The sequence below is a fragment of the Acinonyx jubatus genome, chromosome C1 (genome assembly GCF_027475565.1).
Source record: "Acinonyx jubatus isolate Ajub_Pintada_27869175 chromosome C1, VMU_Ajub_asm_v1.0, whole genome shotgun sequence".
Lineage (NCBI taxonomy): Eukaryota > Metazoa > Chordata > Mammalia > Carnivora > Felidae > Acinonyx > Acinonyx jubatus.
The window spans coordinates 65,278,657-65,300,232 of NC_069381.1; the positions used below are offsets into that span (position 1 = coordinate 65,278,657).

General features: G+C 34.2%; 1 long non-coding RNA gene across 3 annotated transcripts in view; it reads left to right on the plus strand.

The window, feature by feature from the left end:
- The window catches only part of LOC128313904 (uncharacterized), an 83,427-nt gene that overhangs the window by 21,876 nt on the left and 39,975 nt on the right, over positions 1 to 21,576 (plus strand). For all 3 annotated transcript variants that reach the window (XR_008294992.1, XR_008294995.1, XR_008294994.1), the window contains exons 2-3: positions 1,169 to 1,438; positions 7,579 to 7,731. This is a non-coding gene — a long non-coding RNA (uncharacterized LOC128313904). The remainder of the gene's footprint in view (positions 1 to 1,168; positions 1,439 to 7,578; positions 7,732 to 21,576) is intronic.

Genomic DNA, 21,576 nt, shown 5'->3' on the forward strand with positions numbered 1-21,576 from the left:
AAGGTTTCTTTTTTCACATGTGTATTTTTATAAAAAGTAAAATTGTATTTATATATCTTTATCAAGAAAATGTAGGAGAACATAAGGGTGAACATGAACTTTTAATGATGCTTACAGTTTAAGATTGCTCTGGTAAAAATCAAAATTACTTAAAAATTTATTTGAAATAGTCTATTTTCTTAAGGAATAGATATAAGATAGTAACTGAATAATTTTGCACCCATTGTCTTTACATTACTAAAAAAGAAGCATTGAGAATTTTCAATCCAAGAAAATATTTCAATTGTGAGAGAAAAGTGTATTTTAAAGAAGTATTCTCAAAGGGATATAGTTTTAAGTTTTACATTTAATCGGTCATCTTCACTTGGGTACCACTGAGACATGTCTAACTTTTAAAAATATAGCAATCACTTAGAGCTTGACTTTAGCCTAAGTATAACACATGGAAGTTAAGTCATTCTAAGCTGCCTACCCAGTTGTGGTCATAATACATTAGTTTGAACCCTCATTCTGCAATGTGGGGTCTTAGCAAATTAATGGTTAGTTCTATCTTGGGTCTATCTATAAGATGCAGAATCAAACAGGCTTTCCTTGAAAAGTTCTTAGTCAAGTTAAAGTTTGCATTGAAAAGTATTCACCGTGAAGATCTGGGTGTAGCTCAAACTTTTATCATGAATAGATTTTTTTTAACCTCTTTGGGAAACAGCTCACCCATTATAACATGGAAATAACAATGCATGCCACATTAGATCACAATTGTTAATGGTCATTAATATACATGTCAGAACTCTCAGGCATTCCATACCTTTAATATTCAACACATCAAAATATAGGAAATTCATGCACAGTTGAAATAAAGACCTTCTCCAAAGATGTATTTATCATGTGCAAAACGTATGCTGCTTCTGGACCTCCCTCATGAGGCCTCTGTGGGATTTTCTAATTCCTATCCATATATGTTAATAGTGTGATTGGATTCTAAGTGTTTGACCAGCTCTGTGACTATATTCTAAATATTGTCATTACACATCATTTGATTTTTCTTGACTTAAGGAAACTTTATTACCAGTTTGTTAGTTTAGGTGGTTCCTCATTCTTTTATATTATCTCTCTTCCCATAGGATTCTCAATAGGATTACAATTTGCTAAACAGATTTTTCCACCACAGGTTAATTTTTAGTCAATCCTAGCATTAACAACATATGCTTGGCAAAAGGGCTATAAAAAAAAAAGTAAAAACAAGAAAAAAGGAATTATGTGTAAGGATGGGAAGAGTAATATGATGGCAACATGCAACACTCAAACAAAGAAAAGCTTTACCAAAGTGGGACATCAGCCACTCAGTGTAAGACAACCTCTAGGAATGGGTAACGATTGGGTTTCCACAAGGTGGACTTCTCTGATGAGGATTCCTAACCTGGTATCTTAGAACTTGAAGGTAAGAAACATAGTTTTGCTTCTTTGTTTTCCCCTCCATGATCCCTCACACAGTAACTTGAGAAGGATAGGTATACAATAAAAGTTTGTGCTGATTAAATGAGTTAATAAATTAATAAATATCTAGACCAATGAATAGTAAAATTTATCACAAAAGGAAATCTTTATTTTGGGAGATCAGCTAGAAATTGTTTGCCTCAAATGTCTTTTAGGCTTCCAGATACATTTCATGTTATTGCAATATAGCAGATGTAAATATTTTGAATTTAAATTTGAAGAGAAGTCCAGGAAAATCTTTAGTTATTTGTAGAGTAATTAATGGTTCTCAAACAATAGGGAACTATGTCTTTTTGTCTACTGTTAAACTAATGGTCTTAAATAATCAATATAGAAATGCTACAATTTTGGGGGTGTCTGAGTGGCTCAGTCAGAAAAGCCTTTGACACTTGACTTTGGCTCAGGTCATGATCTCACAGTTTGTGAGTTTGAGCCCCCTGTTGGGCTTTGTGCTGACAGCACAGAGCCTGCTTATGATTCTCTCTCTTTCCTTCTCTCTGCCCCTCCTCGCTCATGTGTGCTCTCTCTCTCTCTCAAAATAAATAAGTAAACTTAAAAAAAATAATATTAAAAAACAAAGAAGTGCTACGATTTTCAAACTTAGCTATCTGGAAACTTGTGTCTCTCTAATCTGTATTGAATCTATTTAATGTCTGTCAATATTTTGTATGAAAATTAATTTTAATATTATAATAAACATTTATACTTAGGCATTTTTAATAACCCATAACTATAAAACTCTAGTATTTTAAAAATGATTTAAAAATTGACTGTCTAAGGTTATGAATAGTAACACTTGACTAGTTTTAGGCTAATTTTTTTTTTTAGTGGAAGCGAGTGCAAAAAGCATCTGGTAATTTTCGATGTTGACTGGAAAGGAGATCTGAGTTCCTTCCCAGCCTGGTCATTCAATTGTTTTGTGACCTTCAGAAAACTCACTAAATCTTTCCATTATTCTGTTTAACATTTTTGCAAATGTCCCTGTTTTTTTTAATGATTCTTTCTCTCCTATGACTCCTATTCTTAAAGATTTATAAATTAGCACCAATGCTTAGGAACTGATATTTTTAAGCCAGGCATTGATTTAAAAAAGAAAGAAAGAAAGAAAGAAAGAAAGAAAGAAAGAAAGAAAGAAAGAAAGAAAGAAAGAAAGAGTAGTATACTAATTGTTTGCATTATAACTGACCTCTAAATACTTTATTAATGTATCTTCCTTTGTTTGGACTTTTTCCATGTTATAAAAATATTAAACTTAGCTATTTTTTTAAAAAGTGTGGCACTTCTAAAATAGAAATCATGCTAAAATCATCTTCTACTTAATATTGTTACACTTTTTAGCTATGCTTTTAATTAACATGTTGTAATATTGATTTAATCATAGTTGGTTCCTCTGCTTCACCGGGTTGTGCAGAAGAATATCCTAAGAAGTTAGAGAATCCATCAGGATGTACAAATAATTTAAATTATTTCTTTAGTATGTAATACAATGTACTTTACATTACATTTCATCTACTTTGTGTTCTTTGATCATTAGTTTATTATACCTTTTTACAATTCTCCATAATTGCTCAAAATTTTTAAGGAAAATTAAATATTGTAATTACATACTGTCAGCATATTTCAGCTGCTTGTTATTCACAATCATCCATTATTATTAACATGCATATTGAAAATACAAATCTCTTGTTCAGATCTCTAGGGAGCATCATTGTTAACTTCTTACTACTTAGAGAATTACCTTTTTATTCATACTCTTTACTTTTGACTTTGTCACAAATCTTTATCTCAGACAAGATTTAATTTTCCTATTGTAATCTGTTATTAATAGCCTTCTATGAGAAAGGATTAGCTTAAAAATATAAGTTATTTTGAACTCTAAATAAAATTCATTAGCTTATAATCATTTGTAATTTATCTCATTTTTAAAACTTTTTTTATGAAGGTGCATATCAGGTGGTCATAAGTTTTCCTCATATTTCTATGTATAACCGTAAATGAATATAAATAGTATAAATAGTACTGTCTTCAACCAACTGCTAATATGATTTTGCCTAAACAGAAATAATAAGATAAATTTGAAGGTAACCATTACTCCCCTAAAAGTCATGGTGACAAAAAGGCATCATTGACACATAACTTATAAATTAACATTGTAAAGCAAGGGCTAAGATATAGAGTTTAGTTCTCATATGTGTCTTAAAAATTATTCAAAAACTAGTTGCACTACTTTCTCTTCCAAAATTCCTTTCTTTTACCATTTTTTTAAACTTTTTAAAGTAATCTCTACACCCAATATAGGGCTGAAGCCCGAGATCAAGAGTCACATGCTTTACCAACTGAGCCAGCCAGGCACCCCAAAAAATTCTTAAATAGCAATTTTCCAAATGTAATTATACCAAATTCCACTACAACTTTTCTTATAATAGAATGAAAAATTTTAAATGATAAATAAAAATTGATTCCTTTGTCATATGAAATTACACACTTTTATTCAATGACTTATAAGAAAATGATGAAAATCTAGAATGATGATCAGTTTTGGTGATAATTCTGAAAATAATTCTTTGTCTGAATTAACTTCTAGGAAGGGAAAATATTTAAAATAATGTCTTTTGAAAGTGAATCTTATCTGTGAAATGTAAACAAAGTTATGTAAGGTACAAAGAATAATTTTTTGGAAAAATAGTCATATCATTTTATTTTTGTGACAAATACAATTACTGAGCCCAGTACATAGGACAAATGAAGAGGTTTTTCTTTCATTAGGTGATATTCAGGTACTTATTAAGCAATTTTGCTAATGTAAATACATATGTTTAAAATGAAAAGAATTCTAAACTGTAATAGTAATAACATTGTTTAGGTGTGAAATTGCTTAGCTCTGAAAGATAGAGGTTGTGGTTAAATTATTGTCAACATAGCTGACCCTTTAATCTTGAGGTTGAGATTTTATTTCAAACTATTTCCTCACTTTGTCTAATTAGATCAGGAGATACAAATAAGGTTCTAATGTAAGCAGTTAATTTTTCCTTCATCTGGGCACTTCCTCTCTTTACAGAAAAGAAAAAACAACAAAACTACATATAGAACATTTTCTTAAGTAGCTTTTATTTTATTTCTATTATATTATTTTGTAGTATTGGACAGATTTTTTAAATAGTTATTTTTCACTTTATTTTTAATAATTTCAGTATTCTGTCATTAACAGTGTGTCTTCTAAATATGTCCCTCATTGCTCTCTTATTTGTGAGAATAAAAAAAATATTTATACTTGTCAGAAAGTACTTTTGAAAACTTAATACAATGCATATCACTTTTTAAAATTGTGAGTCCTCTGTTGACTGTTTTCTTTTGGTTTTTGAAGGCTGAAATTAATATTATGCATTGTTTATTCCTTCAGTGCTAAGACTGTTAAGGTTGATGTGCACAATTTTTAAGTGATATGTCCTGTTTACAGTGTTCTGTGGTCCATTACTGTAGCATTTGAGAGGAACCATATGATTATGGTCTTAGAGGTTGTCCTGTAAATACACTAATTTTGTTCCATTTCCTTACTATCCTTGTCAATAGAATGTATTTTTCTTTTTGTTTTATTTTTTCCTAAAGGATTTATAAGGTTGTCAGCAAAATGGATTAATTTTATACCTCTGCATCATAAAATGTTTGACCCTAACAAAGAGTTATCCTTGAATTTCAAGTGTACCTCATATTTTCACTGTGCAAAAAGTTTACTGGGAAAAAAAGGGTCAAAATAATTAATCTATTCTTATCAGAATCTTTAAAACCTAGCTTCTTGGTTCATGTTGAGTGCTACACAGAATTGAAGAAATATGACTACGGTAAAATAACTTGCCCAGATGTAACTTTTCTCATCCCAGTAATGTTACTGGAAAATCAAATCACTCTAGCACTGAATCATCTCCATATATTATCTAGTAAAAACAATAGTTTACACAATGTGTCTAATAATTAACTAAGATACTGGGAACAATAGAGTAGAATATACTTCTGAGGTGCCCTGTTGTATCTGGAGAACTGTGTTCCAGTTCATTTTTATCACAGCTACTATTACATCCTTATTGCCTTCTAGTGGCTTCATATGCCAGGGGATATCAAACTTCTTCATCTTCTAAAGCCAAAGACATCGCTTCATCTACTTGGCCTGATATTCACGTGAGAACAGGAGGCTCAGCAGGGTCCATGTGTGGCTTTCCCACTTTTCTATGTGCCTGCAAACCAGTTGCAATGGCTGCTTTATCTCTCCAGTCCTCAGAGAAATTGTTCTACAGTGAATAATTTTTCCTTTAAGATTAGAAAACACTATTTCAATTAGATGTTTAGAATCAGATTGAAAGAAATATATGGTAAGTTAAAAAGGAACAGCATGGAACAAGCTTCCATTCTGATGAGAAATACCTAAGACAAAGGCTCTTAGCATTACTCCAGGAGAGCTCACTCTGTACTTCCCTTCGTAGTGTCATAGAAAGCTTAGATCTTTCATGAGAAAACACCCACTGACAGGTTAGGATATCTACATAAAGGTGGCTTTTTCTCTCATTTAAAGAAAATAACAAATAATTCAGATATTAATGTATTTCCCAATGTTGCTATCAGGTGTAACATTAGATATCCTCTATTCATTCATTAATTCTCCAGCCAACATTACTGAGTGTCTACTATCTGCCATATTCTCTGAGACACTGGAGATTCAAAATTACAGCATGACAAGCAGAAATATCCCTAACTCATCCTATAGGCTGATTCTGGGTTTCCTGGACAATGAGCTAGCTGGGACTTGAAGATGCTCCTCTACTTTCTTCATCAGAAGGGGCCGTATCTAATCTGGCTTCCCATGGGGCCACAGGGTGCCCAAGTACTTTCCCAAACAACTCTTGTCAACAGTTGATATCAGAATTCTGACCTCTGTCAACCAAATTAACTGAAAATTCCTTCCTCTACAACTGACAAGGTTATTGTCCTACTCCTCACTACCAAAAGGGAAAGCAGGGCCCTCCCTACTGGGTCTGTACTTCATGCATAGCAGAGAGACCGGGACCAGCCATCCCCTCTTGGAGGGGATGTGTGCCTTCTTGGTTATTGCTGAGCATGGGCTTGTGAGTTTACCTAAATAGGTACTGTTCAGGACATGCTGTGTGGGTTTGGATTCCAGTGAAGGGGATTTGGCCCTCCATTCTCCCTTATGTTTTTTTAGAGTTTATTTGTTTGTTTGTTTGTTTGTTTGTTTATTTATTTATTTATTTAGTGAGAGAGAGAGCATGAGCAGGGAGTGGCAGAGAGAGAGAGAGAGAGAATCCCAAGTAGGCTCCTCACAGTTCAGCACCAACCCTAATGCAGGGCTCAAACCTATGTACCAGGAGATCATGATCTGAGCTGAAACCAAGAGTCAGATGCTTAACTGACTGAGCCACGCACGTAGCCCTGTTATCTCTTCTTATAGATAACCTGAAGAAAATAGCTTTTTCACAGGGAGGAAGACTCCTGGGAGCCAAGTAATCTGAATTTAGGTACTAGCTGCCTAACATCGGGGATTGTAGGGCTTTTTGGAGCTTGTTAACTCCTCTAGGTGGCTGGGGTGGGAGAGAAAACTGCCTTCTGATGGGAGAAGAAGAATCCTTAATTCAAAGTCGCTTGCTAGGTATCCCAAAATGAATCCTCAGGGTAACTTTCAGGCAGTCCTGATCTTCTTACCACAAAACTAGACATGACATGTTACTGACCTCAGTAATTCATTAAGCAGGGATAAACCAACCATTTTAATACAAACAAATAACTGTCAGTATGGTACAAAGAATGTAGACTGCCATGAGGGTGTGGCAGGGACTGCTGGTTGCTTCCCTAACAAATATATTTTCCATCTTTCCTAATAATAGTAGCCTATACTTGAAGCTGTGAACTTAGCCTACCAACATAAAAATTGCATTTTCTGATCGATCTTACAACTGGTTCTGCTGAGACTAAGTTCTGGCTATTGGGGTATAAGCAGAGCTCTGGATTTTGCTTTTAAAGCCTTGTTTAAATAGCCTATTTTTTTTTCTCCCTGCTTCTTCTTTCCTGTTACTTAAGACACTGTGCTCAAATCAGAACTCTAGCAGTTATCCACCAGGAGAAAAAGTTGCAGCCTGGGGATGGTGGAGTGATAAAACAGTCATCCCTGAGGACCGTAAAGCCAAAGCCACCTGCGAGAACTGACAAAATTGGCCATGCCTAGTCTTTAAGGTGAGAACAATTACCTCCTATCTTAAGTGAGCAATTGTTGTTTTGGGGATTTACTTTTAAGCATAATGTTTTTAGAACTATCGATGTTGGATTTGAGGGAGCTGAACATGAGGACAGTTTTGGCACATCAGATTAAAGGCGTGGCTACCAGGGCATCTGCAAGTGTATTCTTTGTACCTACGTAATGCTGGGCCTCCCCCTAATTTGCTTTTGGCATCTAGTTGGTAATGATCAGAGACTGCCAACAAAGGAAGTCAGAGGCTCAGGTAGGAGTTAACATTAGGATAAGACAGGGGGCCCTGAACCACAGTTTAGGGAATTAAATACCATACCACACACACACACACACACACACACACACACACATGAATATATACATATATATGTATATGTGTATATTATGTGTGTGTGCATATATATTTCTATAGACACAAATAAAGCAACTTTTTGAAAGTATAACTTCTTTTCATAGCTAAATACAACAAAAATACTTAATATTAGAATCTTCACTTTCATGTTATTTTTTTTCACTAATTTATTGAGTCCAGAAATTAAAACAAAGTTAGGGTACATACGTATTTTTTCAATATTTATTATGAGATAATAACTTCAACATTAGATGTCTCTTTATCTTAATTCTTTGAGTATGTTGGGTTTATTATAATAGATCTTCAAGTTGTAAATTAAACTAAAGAGATCCTCCTTGATTAAAATATGAATGCTACACAAAAGTACCTCATTGTGGCAAGTGCAAATCCAAGTGATTTAATTGCTTGTGACTATCCTTTGAGTGCTTCGCTTAGTCTATTAAAAATAATGACAAACCTTCAAGATTTCAAAGAAATCCTTAAGGATTTTGTTTAATCAAAGGGTTACTGAAACATTTCTGGAGAGTCGACATGGTGGCTTTTATAGATTATGAAGACGGTCATTAAAAAATAAGATGGTATTTATCAGAGTAACATGAAAAAAAGCATCCCAGCATGCTGTAAGTGATAATGGGAATTTTTATTAATTTGTAACTATCACACGGTGTTTTGTAACACAATCCTGGGCTTTGAGTGAAGCAAATGTGGCTTATTGATAAAGTCTTTTGGTTTCTAAGTGGTTGACATCTTAAGTGAAATACTTAGAACTAATAGCTTTATTAGTAAAATTGTCAGTTCTGGTTTTCCTCTCAAATGCAATTATTAGATAATATTAGCTTACGGATATTGATAGATTTTCATACAAAAGTAAAAAAAAAAATGGTAACATTTAGATATTTATAAGAGGTCTCTGCAGTTTTTATCAAGTACATTAAATCTTTTGTTATACTTAACATTTATTTTGCGTTATCATAATGAGCTTTTTTAAATAATTTTTTTAATGTTTATTTACTTTTGAGAGAAAGAGACAGAGCACAAGTGGGAGAGGGGCAGAGAGAGAAAGAAGGACACAGAAGCTGAAACAGGCTCCAGGCTCTGAGCTGTCAGCACAGAGCCCTATGTGGGGCTCGAACTCAAACCATAAGATCATGACCCGAGCCAAAGTCAGACACCCAGGCGCCCCATAATGAGCTTTAAAAAAATTCACATTAGAAATGTGTTGATATTGATAAGGTTGATCAAAAATTAAATTTAGGGGACAACATGAAGAAAAATCTGAGGTATACTTTTCAGTTATAAACAAACTAGAGACTCAGTATAGTGGTTTAATAGGAAACATAGTAAGAATAATCTAAAAGTCCTGGGGCACCTGCGTGGCTCAGTCGGTTGAGCGTCCGACTTCAGCCTAGGTCATGATCTCACAGCTCGTGAGTTCAAGCCCTGCGTCGGGCTCTGTGTTGACAGCTCAGAGACTGGAGCCTGCTTTGGATTCTCTGTCTCCCTTTCTCTCTGCCCCTAACCCACTCGCATCCTGTCTCTGTCTCTCTCAAAAATAAATAAACATTAAAAAAAATTAAAAGTCTTTCCACATTATGAGTGCACATTTGTGATGAGGGATACCATTTCTTGTGTGCTTTCTGATTGTTTATGGAATTTAATTTCTTCATTCTCTATGTCTTGACTTTATTTCTCTACTTTGATTCTTACTCTACTTTGATTCTTTATTTCTTATATAGAATGTGCCACATTAGACACTAAGTTCCCTCCAGGACAAACCCTGTCTTGTGCAGCTATAGATAAGTAACTTTGAGTCCTATTGTATGCATACTCGTTGTTGCCCATTATTAAAATCTATTATGGGAATATTGCTACAGCAACAATGCTTAGGATGCCTTGACACAGGTGGCCTAGTACTACAATTAGTTCAACAAACAAACAAAAACAAAACAAAACAAAACACTTAGGCTGATCTGGACAGCAATCCCTCAGTGTTTATAAGCAGCTTTAAAAGCATTCTCATTTTTTGACTAAGTAGTTCCCATTCTTGACATAGATTCTAAAATAAAAATAAACATCCTTAGATTTTGACAAGGTTTACACACTGAGGAATTTACACCCACTTTGTAGCATTCAAATATTGCAAACAATTTAAATACTCGACAGAAAGGAGATAATTAAAGAAATCACACCACAACTAGTCAATGTTATATTAACATTCATATAAAATTGGTGATAGTAATAGAGTAAAATGGATATTTTGGGGTTTTTTTTTTGGTTATTTCAAGATGCTGATATGCGTGCTAGTTTTTATTAAAACACAGTTTTGAATTCATAAAAGATGAGAGTAAATATGTGGTACATTTCAAATACAATAAATTATAGCTATATTGTAAGTCAGGGAGTAGAATTGTAAATTTAAATTTCCCACTCAAATATTAATTAACATAATAAAATATTTTTGGTGAGCCAAAAAAGAATATAAAGAAAAAATTTAATTCTAAAATATTTAAAGGAAAATGATATTGGATCTCTCTTTTTTTTTTTTAACGTTTATTTATTTTTGAGACAGAGAGGGACAGAGCATGAACGGGGGAGGGGCAGAGAGAGAGGGAGACAGAATCGGAAGCAGGCTTCAGGCTCTGAGCCATCAGCCCAGAGCCCGATGCAGGACTTGAACTCACGGACCGTGAGATCATGACCTGAGCTGAAGTCGGACGCTTAACCGACTGAGCCACCCAGGTGCCCCTTGGATCTCTTTTTTAAAAGCACTATTCTAAAAAAAGTGTAATATCATCAGTGTTAACTCACGAGTATATTTTTGTGTAGATTGTTCCCTGTTGCTGTAAATGTGCATTTTGACTCTATACAAGTCAAGAGAATGATGCAGAGACAGGCTATAAAATAACTCCAAATACTTTATTCTAAATCTTTCATCTTTACATAATAGATCCCTTAGTTGATAACTTTGAAAAAAATCATTTAAAATAAGATTTTAAAGGGTCTTTTTTTTTCTGGCTCTGCAAACTTTTTACTGATGGCAAGCTGTATATTTTGTTTTTGTTACATGAACAGTTTCCTGATTTGTCTTTTTATACATTTTATCATGAATAAATGGAAGTTTTGAAGCAGCTTTAACTATATAACAATTTCCATATTGTTATGTTTGTATTCCATTTATTTGGAATGTTTTTGAAGTAGAGTAAAAATTATTTTTGAAAAGAGTTACAAAACATAATACATTTGCCTATTTAGATTCATGGGCACAGAACTGGCTAGGCTTATAGAATAGTAATTGATTTGTCTTTTCACATCAATAGTATAATAAAGTCAGTGATTTTCACCAGAATAAAGTAATGATACAGATTTCAGATTTTTAAAATGCTAGCATGATGACATAATGCTAAAAAACAGACCGGTGTTTAATTTTTAAAAATAGCCTTGAATACTGAAATAACTGAACACAAGGGTATTGCAAACCGTATTTTAAATGTTATCTATAAAGACTGTTCAATGACATAGAGGGTTAATATGATATAATTACAAGTAAAGATCAGAAGGATACAAAATTTGCAAATACAATAGCATTAACAATAATAAGTACTATGTAGTAAATGTTTCTCATGCACCAGCCATTCGAAAGCACTTAGTGGATATAAATTCATGTACATTTTGAGATAACTCCATGAGCCAAATGCATTACCATTTTAGAAATAAAGATCTGAGGCTTAGCAAAAATAGAATGTGTCCAATTTCATCTATTGATGATTGGTGGAGTCTGGATCACATCTTATAGCCCATGGTTTCACCTGTCATTATCAGTGTTGTTTTGCAGGCAATCCCTAAGAGATTCATTTAGCATTGCAAACTCAGTATGTGGACACACACTTGTAAACGCTCACATAACTTTGTATATCTCAATATGTAGTTTTCAAGAGTGCTATATACTAACTTAAGTCTTCATTTTTGGCCTGTGTCCTAATTGGGTATTGCATTTTGGAGAAGTAGATCCTCCTCTTCCTGTCAGAGCAACAGGAAAACAAACTTCCTCTTGTCAGAAGTGGCCTTAAGAACTAGCCAAATATCTTAGTCAGTTTTTGTCAGAAAAACATGAATGCCAATTATGGAAAAATTAGAGTTGTTTTTATGCAAAATCACCTGGTATTCTAACAGATAAAACTAAACTGTGTTCAACTTAACTTTTTACTTACTTGGAGGTCTGTTTTCTTTCTAACATCCTAGCTGACTCACAAGAATATCACTGTTGAAAATCAAACGTGTTACAGGAAACAAATTGCTTAGTGGATAGAGGTCAGAAATGAGTATATCTGGAGTTGCATTCTAAGGAAATTCCTGGCCCTATCCTCAAGACTATTACTGCACAACCCCATAGAGGCAAAATCATGGCAGAATTTTAGATATTCATAGTAAAACATTTGCTTCTTCATGTCTTCAATATTTATTGAACACCTATGCAAGGTAATAATGATATAACGGCAAACAAGAGGATGAAGCTTATCTATGTCTTTGTTGTTTATTCTTTCCATGTTTAGACTGTATCACCAGCACCTAGAACTACTTTCTTAGATATGCCATTTGAATGTCTAAAAAAAACTTCCTCTCTTCTCCTCCTCTGTCTCTCAAACAAAAAAAAATCCGAAACTGTTTCTGCTTCCACATTTGATTTAAGGACAATTCCATCCTAACTGTTACTTGAGACACAAGCCTTAAGATCACCCTTGACTCCTCTCTCTCTCACCCAACATATAACCCATCAGCAAATTCTGTGAGCTTTACATTCAGAATCCATTTAGAATTATTTTACTTCTCACTGCCACCACCAACTTGACTGTGGTCCAAGCCACCATCATCTCTTTCCTGGATTTCTCCATAAAAATGGGCTTTCTTTACTGGACTTTCAATTCTCACCTTTTGTCCTTGCATAATCTGTACCCAATACAGCATACAGAGTGATCTTTTAAAAATGTTACTTGTATAATGACAGTCCTCAACTCAAAGCCATCTAATGGCAATCTGTGTTCATTCAGAATCAAAGCCAAAGTCCTTCTACTGACCCACAGGCCTTATATAATCTGCTCTCCTTTTTATCTAATGTTACCTTCTATCATTTCTTTCTCCCTCTTCACTGTTCATTTCAACTGTAGTAGCACTGGCCCCATTGGGGAATTTATTCTGACAGTCTCCCATCTGAAAATGTTTTCCTCCTGGTTTTCACATGGCTTTGTCTATCTCTGAGCACTGACATATTGCTTTTGCACTTCAGGTTATTTGCTGAAATGTTACCTTATAAGTGAGACCCTTCTCTGAACCGCAGTCCTAAATTTACCACTCGTTTCTCCCCATTCTCTTCTTTATTTTTTCTCAACAGCATTTGCACCCATTTGAGAAACTTTATATTTAATTATTTATTTTGTTTATATATTATTTTCCTGATGTATTTTAGGAGCCATGGGAATAGAAACTTTGGTCTAATTGGAACTCTTGACTGTTGGACCCACTGCATGTAGGACAGCACCTGGTCTTTAACCAACGTTCAGTAATATTAAATGAATGGTTGAATCAATTAACCAATCATTAAATCCATCAAATCTGAATAGTAAATGAATATAGACCCTGCGAATGAATAAGAGAGACAAGATTATTGCTTTCTGGAGTTCACAGTCTAGGAGGAGAGGTCATTAAACAAGCATCTATATGTAGTATATGTATACAGACTCACATATATAAAAGCATGAAGCAGATCCATAGAAAATTGAGCATGTTAGGGGTGCCTGGGTGGCTCGGTCAGTTAAGTGACTGACTTCGGCTCAGGTCATGATCTCGCGGTCCGTGAGTTCTAGCCCCGCGTCGGGCTCTGTGCTGACAGCTCAGAGCCTGGAGCCTGTTTCAGATTCTGTGTCTCTCTCTCTCTGACCCTCCTCCATTCATGCTCTGTCTCTCTCTGTCTCAAAAATAAATAAACGTTAAAAAAAAAAAAGAAAATTGAGCATGTTAGTTGCCCTACCAGGGCTGCCTGCTATAGATTTCTTTGTATTAGGGACCAAGGCACTTTCTGAAAGAGCACCTCACCTAAAAAAGCAGGGCATCAGGCAGATAAATACTCGTCATTAAGAAAGTTATGAAACAGTCCCCAAGACCACGCTCATTTCTGACATCACCTGCAGATTTCAGGGGTTCCTTAGATCACCCTCAGATTTGATAATTCACTAAAAAGATTCACAGAACTCACTGACAGCTGTTAAACTCACAGTTAGAGTTTGCGAAGGATACAGATTAGAATCAACCAATGGGAAGAGAGATGTGAGGTTGAGTCTAGGAGAGATTCCTCTGTGGAGTTTCTAGTTGTCTTCTCCCAATGCAGTCACGGATAGTGTCAACCCTTCCTAGCAATGGTATGAAGATATGCAGAGTGTCGCCAAACAGGAAAGTTCCCACAAGCCTTCGTGTCCAGAAGATTTATTGATGTTCAGTCATGTAGAGATGGTTGGCTACCTGCGTGACTGAATTTACTCTCCAGTCTCTTTGGTTGTCACACTGATTCCGCATAACCCGAAGTCCATACCATACATCACATTGTTATCATAGACTGTTTGATGTGGTCGAAAGCCTTCACATAAAAAACACAACACAACACAAGGAAACAAAATAAAACAAAACAAAATTTCGTCACACAAGAAATTCCAAGATCTAGGGGTCTACCTCTTTGGAACCAAGGACAAAGGCCAGACTTCTCTTTCAGTCAGGTAAAAAATCTTTACATATACACAAAGCTCCACTTGTATAAGGGAAATTTTCTTCTGAGTATAGCGTTTTTTTTCTGTTTTTCAGATATTTTTCTTAGTCCAGTGCCTGTGTCTACGCAGAACCTTGACCATTTTCTATAAATGCAACTCTCTTTATCTTGGCAGCTTCTTTTAATATCACTATATTCTCATGTAAGAATGGGAGCAGTCATGTTGCTATAAACCCTGTTATCCCGACCATAGTTGAGTGGAGGGTAATATCCAATTAAAGACCTTTCTCAGGACTTTTAAAATTGGAATAAAAAGGAAAGATTGAAACTCCCCAAGTTTCAAGGCAAAAGATATAAACCATAGGACTTCTGGTCAACAGACAATTCTAGTGGACATAGGCTCTGGAGCAAAGTTATGTAGATATAACTTATGATTTTGCTATTATAAGCTAAGCAATTGTTCCCATGCCTCATTTTTTCATCTTTAAAATTAAATAATGATAATATATTGCTTCTAAGATTGTAACAAGTATTATATGTATTATATGCAAGAGAATTAGCACTTTCAATAAGTACTTTGTGTTAGCTATTGTTATTGTTGCCAGGAAAGATATGTGTTTACTAGAGGAAAATAAAGGCAGCATTCTCTCACAGAAAAAATGAAATACAAATAATTTTACAGATGAGTTTTATCAAATTTTCAAGAAATATATCATTTTAAGCAATCTTATACAAAGATTCAGAGAATAGAGAATAAAGAGGCAGCCTATTCTATGAGCCCTATATAACATTAGTACCAAAACTAAGCAAGGATAGTACGAAAACATGGTAACAGACTAATACACCAATAAAAAAAAAAAAAAAAAAAAAAGACCAGTTTGGGTTTAGCCCAAGAATAAAACTTCAGAAAATCTTTAAGTGAATTTACCATATTAGCTGGCTAGAGAAAGAAAATAACACAGTGTAGTCAATAGATATAGAAAATAGCCATTTGCTAAAACTCAATACTCATTCCTGTTTTTTTAAAAAAATGTATAATAGAATAAAATATTTATATTACAGCAAATATCGTTGTGGCAAAAAGTATAAAATTAGGGGGAAAAAAGACAAAAAATGACTTATTATCACTTCTTCCAAACATTATACTGAAAGCCTGGCCAACAAAATAAGAAAAAGAAATATAATGTATTAGGACTGAAAAGAATAGGCAAAGCTGCTATTATACACATTATTTTATAACATATACATTATTAGAAATAGTAAGAAAGATTGACAAAGTGGCTAAATATGGGATCAATATATAAAAATTGATTGCAGTTTGCTCCAATTAAAAATACCATTTACACTATCAACAAAAAAACCCAATCCACTTTAAAATATATCATAAATTATGAAATTTTAATGTAAGTAAAAATTTTAATGTAATGTAAGTCTTTATGGAAAATTTAAATAGAATGATGTAATTCTGTCACTTCTCCTTAAAAATGATCTATACGTGTCTCCTGGGTGGCTCAGTCGGGTGAATGTTGGACTTCAGCTCAGGTCATGATCTTGGGGTTTGTGAGTTCAAGCCCTGCATAGGGCTTTGTGCTGACAGCTCAGAGCCTGGAGCCTGCTTCGCATTCTGAGTCTTCCTCTCTCTTTGCTCCTATTCCACTCTTGCTCTCTCTCTCTCCCTCTCTCTCTAAAATAAACATTAAAAAAATGGACTATAGACTCAATTAAATTGGACACAAAATCTCAAGAGAGTTTTCAAAAACCAAAAATAAAATAGTCTCAGCTCTACTGGGACGCAATATAGATTAGCAGCAAGTAAGCTTAGCAATATCAAGTATTGGTGGGGTGTAGATCAAGTTACATTTTATATTTTAGTGTATCCACTTAGGAAGAAAAAAATCGACCCTTTATCAATTGTATTCCTAGATATATAATGAGAGAAACTCTTGTAAATAAACCCTGGGAGACAGAAACAAAAATGTACATAGTTTGTAATACTAAAAACAAGCAAAAAACAAAATACTAGAAACAACGTACCTGAATATAGGGAAGATAACTGATAACTAAGATGAAGTTTATCCCCATAACGGAATATTTTTCAGTAATAAAAATTAATGAAACAAAAAGTGAAATACATTGATAAGTTTTAGAAATGTAATGAGGAGAGAAAAAAAAAGTCACGGTAAATGACATAAAGTATGATGCCATTTTTTTGTAAATACCCCCCAAATATGAACTTCCTGTGCAAGGATAGTGCTAAAACCATAACAAATGAGGGAATCATACTAAAAAATTTAGGATAGTGTTTACTTCCAAATGAGAGATAAAAATAAGACATGCAGAAGGAACAGACAATATATATGTGGTGGTAGCTAGTTTATTCTTATGCTTTACAGCTTGTATATGCTTACACATGGTCTTTCATCTGTTTCAAATATTTCTTATTTAAAATAATGAATAAAAACTAAACAAAAAGAATGAAGTAGTATGTGAATAATGCTTGCTACAAATAAAAGAGGGTCTATACTCTAGAACTATTAAAATCGCATCACGTAACTTATTTTTCCTATGCTGTTGACCCATGATGTTCTCCCTCTCTTTAAAACTCTTAAAGCATTTATCATGGTTATATCCACTTAGCAGGCAGCCAGTGAATATTAAATGGTGGCAATTATGACATTTATGCTTATGTTAGTTTCTGTTGTATTCTTTGGGCTGATGTTACCTGAACAAATTGTTCCCTCATTTAACTATCCTGGTGAGGTTGAATTGCAATGAGCCACACTGTTTTTCAGTCCATGTCAATACAAGTTCCATGATTAATTACACATAAAGAAGAACTTGCTTTTAGTTCAATAAATTACACATCTGACCTTTTTATTAAGAGTCCATATATTCTTTAAGTTAAGCACCTTTAAACTAAGAATTACGGTGTGCTTTATGAGTATTAACTCATTGGTTCCCATAACATTTCAAGAGAGGTTGTTAAAATTACGATCCTGAAATAACTTTAAAAATGTTCATTTTTATGAATGTGTATAACGGAAGGAGATTAGAGGTCAGTTGTTACAGGTGTATTTTCAGGTATTTTAAAAAATGTATTATTAACCCTTACAAATACTTTGTATTCAGTTAAACAAAGCAGTCTTAACATTTCTTGACAAACCTTGAAATTTTATATGAGTTTATGATAAGAAACGTTAGAAAACACCATCACAGTTTACTTCAATACTCAAAAATAAAATACTGAAATACTTACTACCTCTACAGGCAAGAGGGACCACACTCCTAGGCTAATTGCCAACATGTTTCTTCCTCTGTGTCATACATTCACACTTACTGTTTAAAAGTATGGGCTTTGTGTTCAGAAAGCATGAGTTTGAATCTCACTTTTGCTACTTACAAATAATTGATCTTGGGTAGCTGGGTCTGGGTTCTATTGGGAAGTACAAAGATCAGCTTCAGAGTTCTGTATTAGCCTCATAGTTTTGCTATGATGATTAAATGAGATAATACATATCAAGCACACTTACTGCATGTAGCAATTTTCAATAAATGGGAGCAATTTGCAATCATTATTTTATAATAGACTGGCAAATATTATTGTGAAATTCTTCCAGCTGGCCTTCTGTTGATAATTGTTTTGATTAATAAGAAAATGGAGAAGTAATTTTAGATATAAAAATCTATCCTCCAGAATGAAATAAAATTTATCTCAAAGATTGTATTTAGGACCAACACTAGATAAAATTGTGAAATAGGCAAATTGGGTCTCTATTCTAACTTTGCTTTCAGTGTTGCCATTCTTTTGATTTGTACCATTGACCAGGCCCTTGCTTCTAGTCCTCTTCCAAACATCAGCTACCCTTCTCTACATTTGGCACATTGTTACATCGTGCAATAATGCACATAGCATGTATTCTTACATTAGCTAATAATAGCTGAGCCTGTGCAAGTATATTTAAGCTTTTGTATCAAGACATAAAGGAGTGAATCACTTAGGGTGAAATTATAGGACTAAATAGATCAGTAAAGGATAGATTCTCACTTTGAGCTGCCTGTTCTATTTGTATTTCCTGACTTTGGTGAGTAGCTAGGGTATATTTATCTGTACCTATGTTTGATGTTTGGAATCTCTTGGCCACTTAGTAAAGCTGTCAAAGTTATTCTGTCTGCAAATGCAAATGTAACTGAGTAAGCTTTGGACTGTGTTCAGTTCCACTGACTCCCAATTTTTTTCCTATTTCTTCTTTTTACAAAAATTTAAAAACGTTTTATTTATTCTTGAGAGAGAGAGAGAGACAGAGAGAGAGAGGGAGAGAATGAGCAGGGGAGGAGCAGAGAGAGAGAGAGAGAGAGAGAGAGAGAGAGACAGAATCCGGAGCCGGTTCCAGGCTCTGAGCTGTCACACAGAGCCCAACACGGGGTTCAATCTCACAAGCCATGAGATCATGACCTGAGCCAAAGTTGGAGGCTCAACTGACTGAGCCACCCTGGTGCCCCTTTTCCTATTTCTTGTTAAAATGGCACCAAAACCGTGGCGACTCATAGCACTGGATCTTCTCAAAGTAACATGAGCCGCAGACTAGAAGAGGAAATGTCTGTCTTTGTGTGCCCATTTTTGTGTTTCTCCTAAACTTTTCCAGAAGTCTCCCTTCCACCTTGGGCAGAGGCAGGGCTGGCTACCACTAGGAGGAGCCTTTTATGCCCACCTTCTTGTCTCCCCATTCCCCACCCTTGGCAGGATTCTCAAAGGATTTCTCACAGACTCAGGGGCTTAATTTATGTTTCTGTCATGGCATGTTAAACATATTTTTATCGTACCATGTCTACGTTGTATTCAAATTGAATATTAACAGTCTTGTCAACACAGCATGGGCTCCTGAGAGCATGGGCTGTGTCTTTCTTATTACTGCACCCCCAGAGGAGGCTTTTCATGTCTAATGAAGTGAATGAAAGACTGAGGGAGTGAATGTTTTCCCCTGACCAAAGCATGTTTCCATTCTGGAATTTTGTCATTTATCAGAGTTTTTTGTGCATATTTATCTCTAGAGCTCCTCTTGAACACATGCAGCCTTAAAATAACTCTTTCTGAACGTCAACAGCTTCTGATAAGAACAATGAAATGAAATAAAATTGAATTAGTAGAAAATTCTCTGCTGTTTAAGCATTTGAATCTTGAATTTAGACTTGTATTTATTTGTAAAACGTTTGAGCAGAACCCACTAGTGACACAGGCAGTCGGAGAGAATCAGTACTTCCCAGAAAATCAGCCAAGTACTCCCCCAAAATGTAGATGTATAAATGCAGAACGAAAAATGCAGGCGATTACTGACTAAATCAGAGTTAAATTTCCTTCTTCCCTAAGTTTTACCCGATGTATTCTGATAACTGTGTATTTTTTCACTTCTTCATCTTTTAAGTGATAGTTTAATTTCAAAATATTAAAATCCGTAATGAAATGCTTACTAGTTTTGTAGTCATAATTTCAAACTTGCTGACTTCCTTTGTGATATATACTGTAGTTCAAATGTTTCCTCTTAAATTGCTATCTAGTTCCTGATAAATTGCTGTGATAAAAGTGCTTGGTCTGGTGGGAAGAAGTTTCTATTCGTTTTGCTAATGTACCTCACATCTGTCATTTTCACTCCTAAAATACTTTGTTACACTACAGAATATAAAGCTTATAGAGTAGGCCTAAGAAGTATGTTTTCATTTGAAGAGTCACTATCTATGATGTAATTTGGAATACTGGAATGATTAGATCAGTCTTTTTTCTTTTCTATCACCACTAAGGAATAAGCTTGCTAAGTATAGAAATGTCAACTTTCATATTCCTTGATAAAATGAGCACTATTTCCAGGATTTATTTTAGACCCAGATTGCAAGGGTGGGGATTGATTCTTAGTGCCCATTTATATACAGTTCAGTAATTCTTTGTGGTTGATAAGCACTACTTATTTTCTATGAACTTAGAAAAAGTGCATTTGCAGAAGGAAAAAATGTCAGGAAATGTGGGTGGTACCCTGTTAATTCAATTAATTTAAGACTGAGAGTATATAAAAGAAGGAAGCAGATAGCAACTTTTGAAAAAGGAATCTACAGTACTTGGCATGGTGCTCATAAATAATAGGTATTCAAGTACCTTTTTAGTAAGTGAATGTTGAGAAATGGATGGTATAAAATGTTTTTTTTTTTCCAAAAGAAAGCTTTGCTCAGCATATTAAAAATATTTGGCAGGGAAATTCAGAAAAGAATATCTTTGTTAACAAAATATATTCTCTTTTAATCTTTCTTTTTATCAAATGACTCAGCCAAAGGAAAAGATCTAAATAAGATGTCAAGTGAGTATAGAGACATGAGTACAGTAAATCATCTTAATACTTTCAGCAAAGTATACATTTATAGTACTTAACCTAGGAAATATAAATAAATCAAGATGGAAGCATTTTAGAAATTATGTGAAGGTTGACTGGGACTAAAGACATTGAAATATATATCTATTTAAATATACATGTAAAAGTATTTTTGTCTTTATATCCCACTGAGAAATTGCGATTTAGGCCAGATTCTACCCAGTCCGAAGTTTGAATGGTTGATGAGCCATCTTCATGAGTTACATAATAATAACCCAATATGTATGTATGTATGTATGTATGTATGTGTGGGTGTTTTATAATATATAGACTGCTGGTTTTGAAAGTGGGATGTTGATACTTGTACTATGAG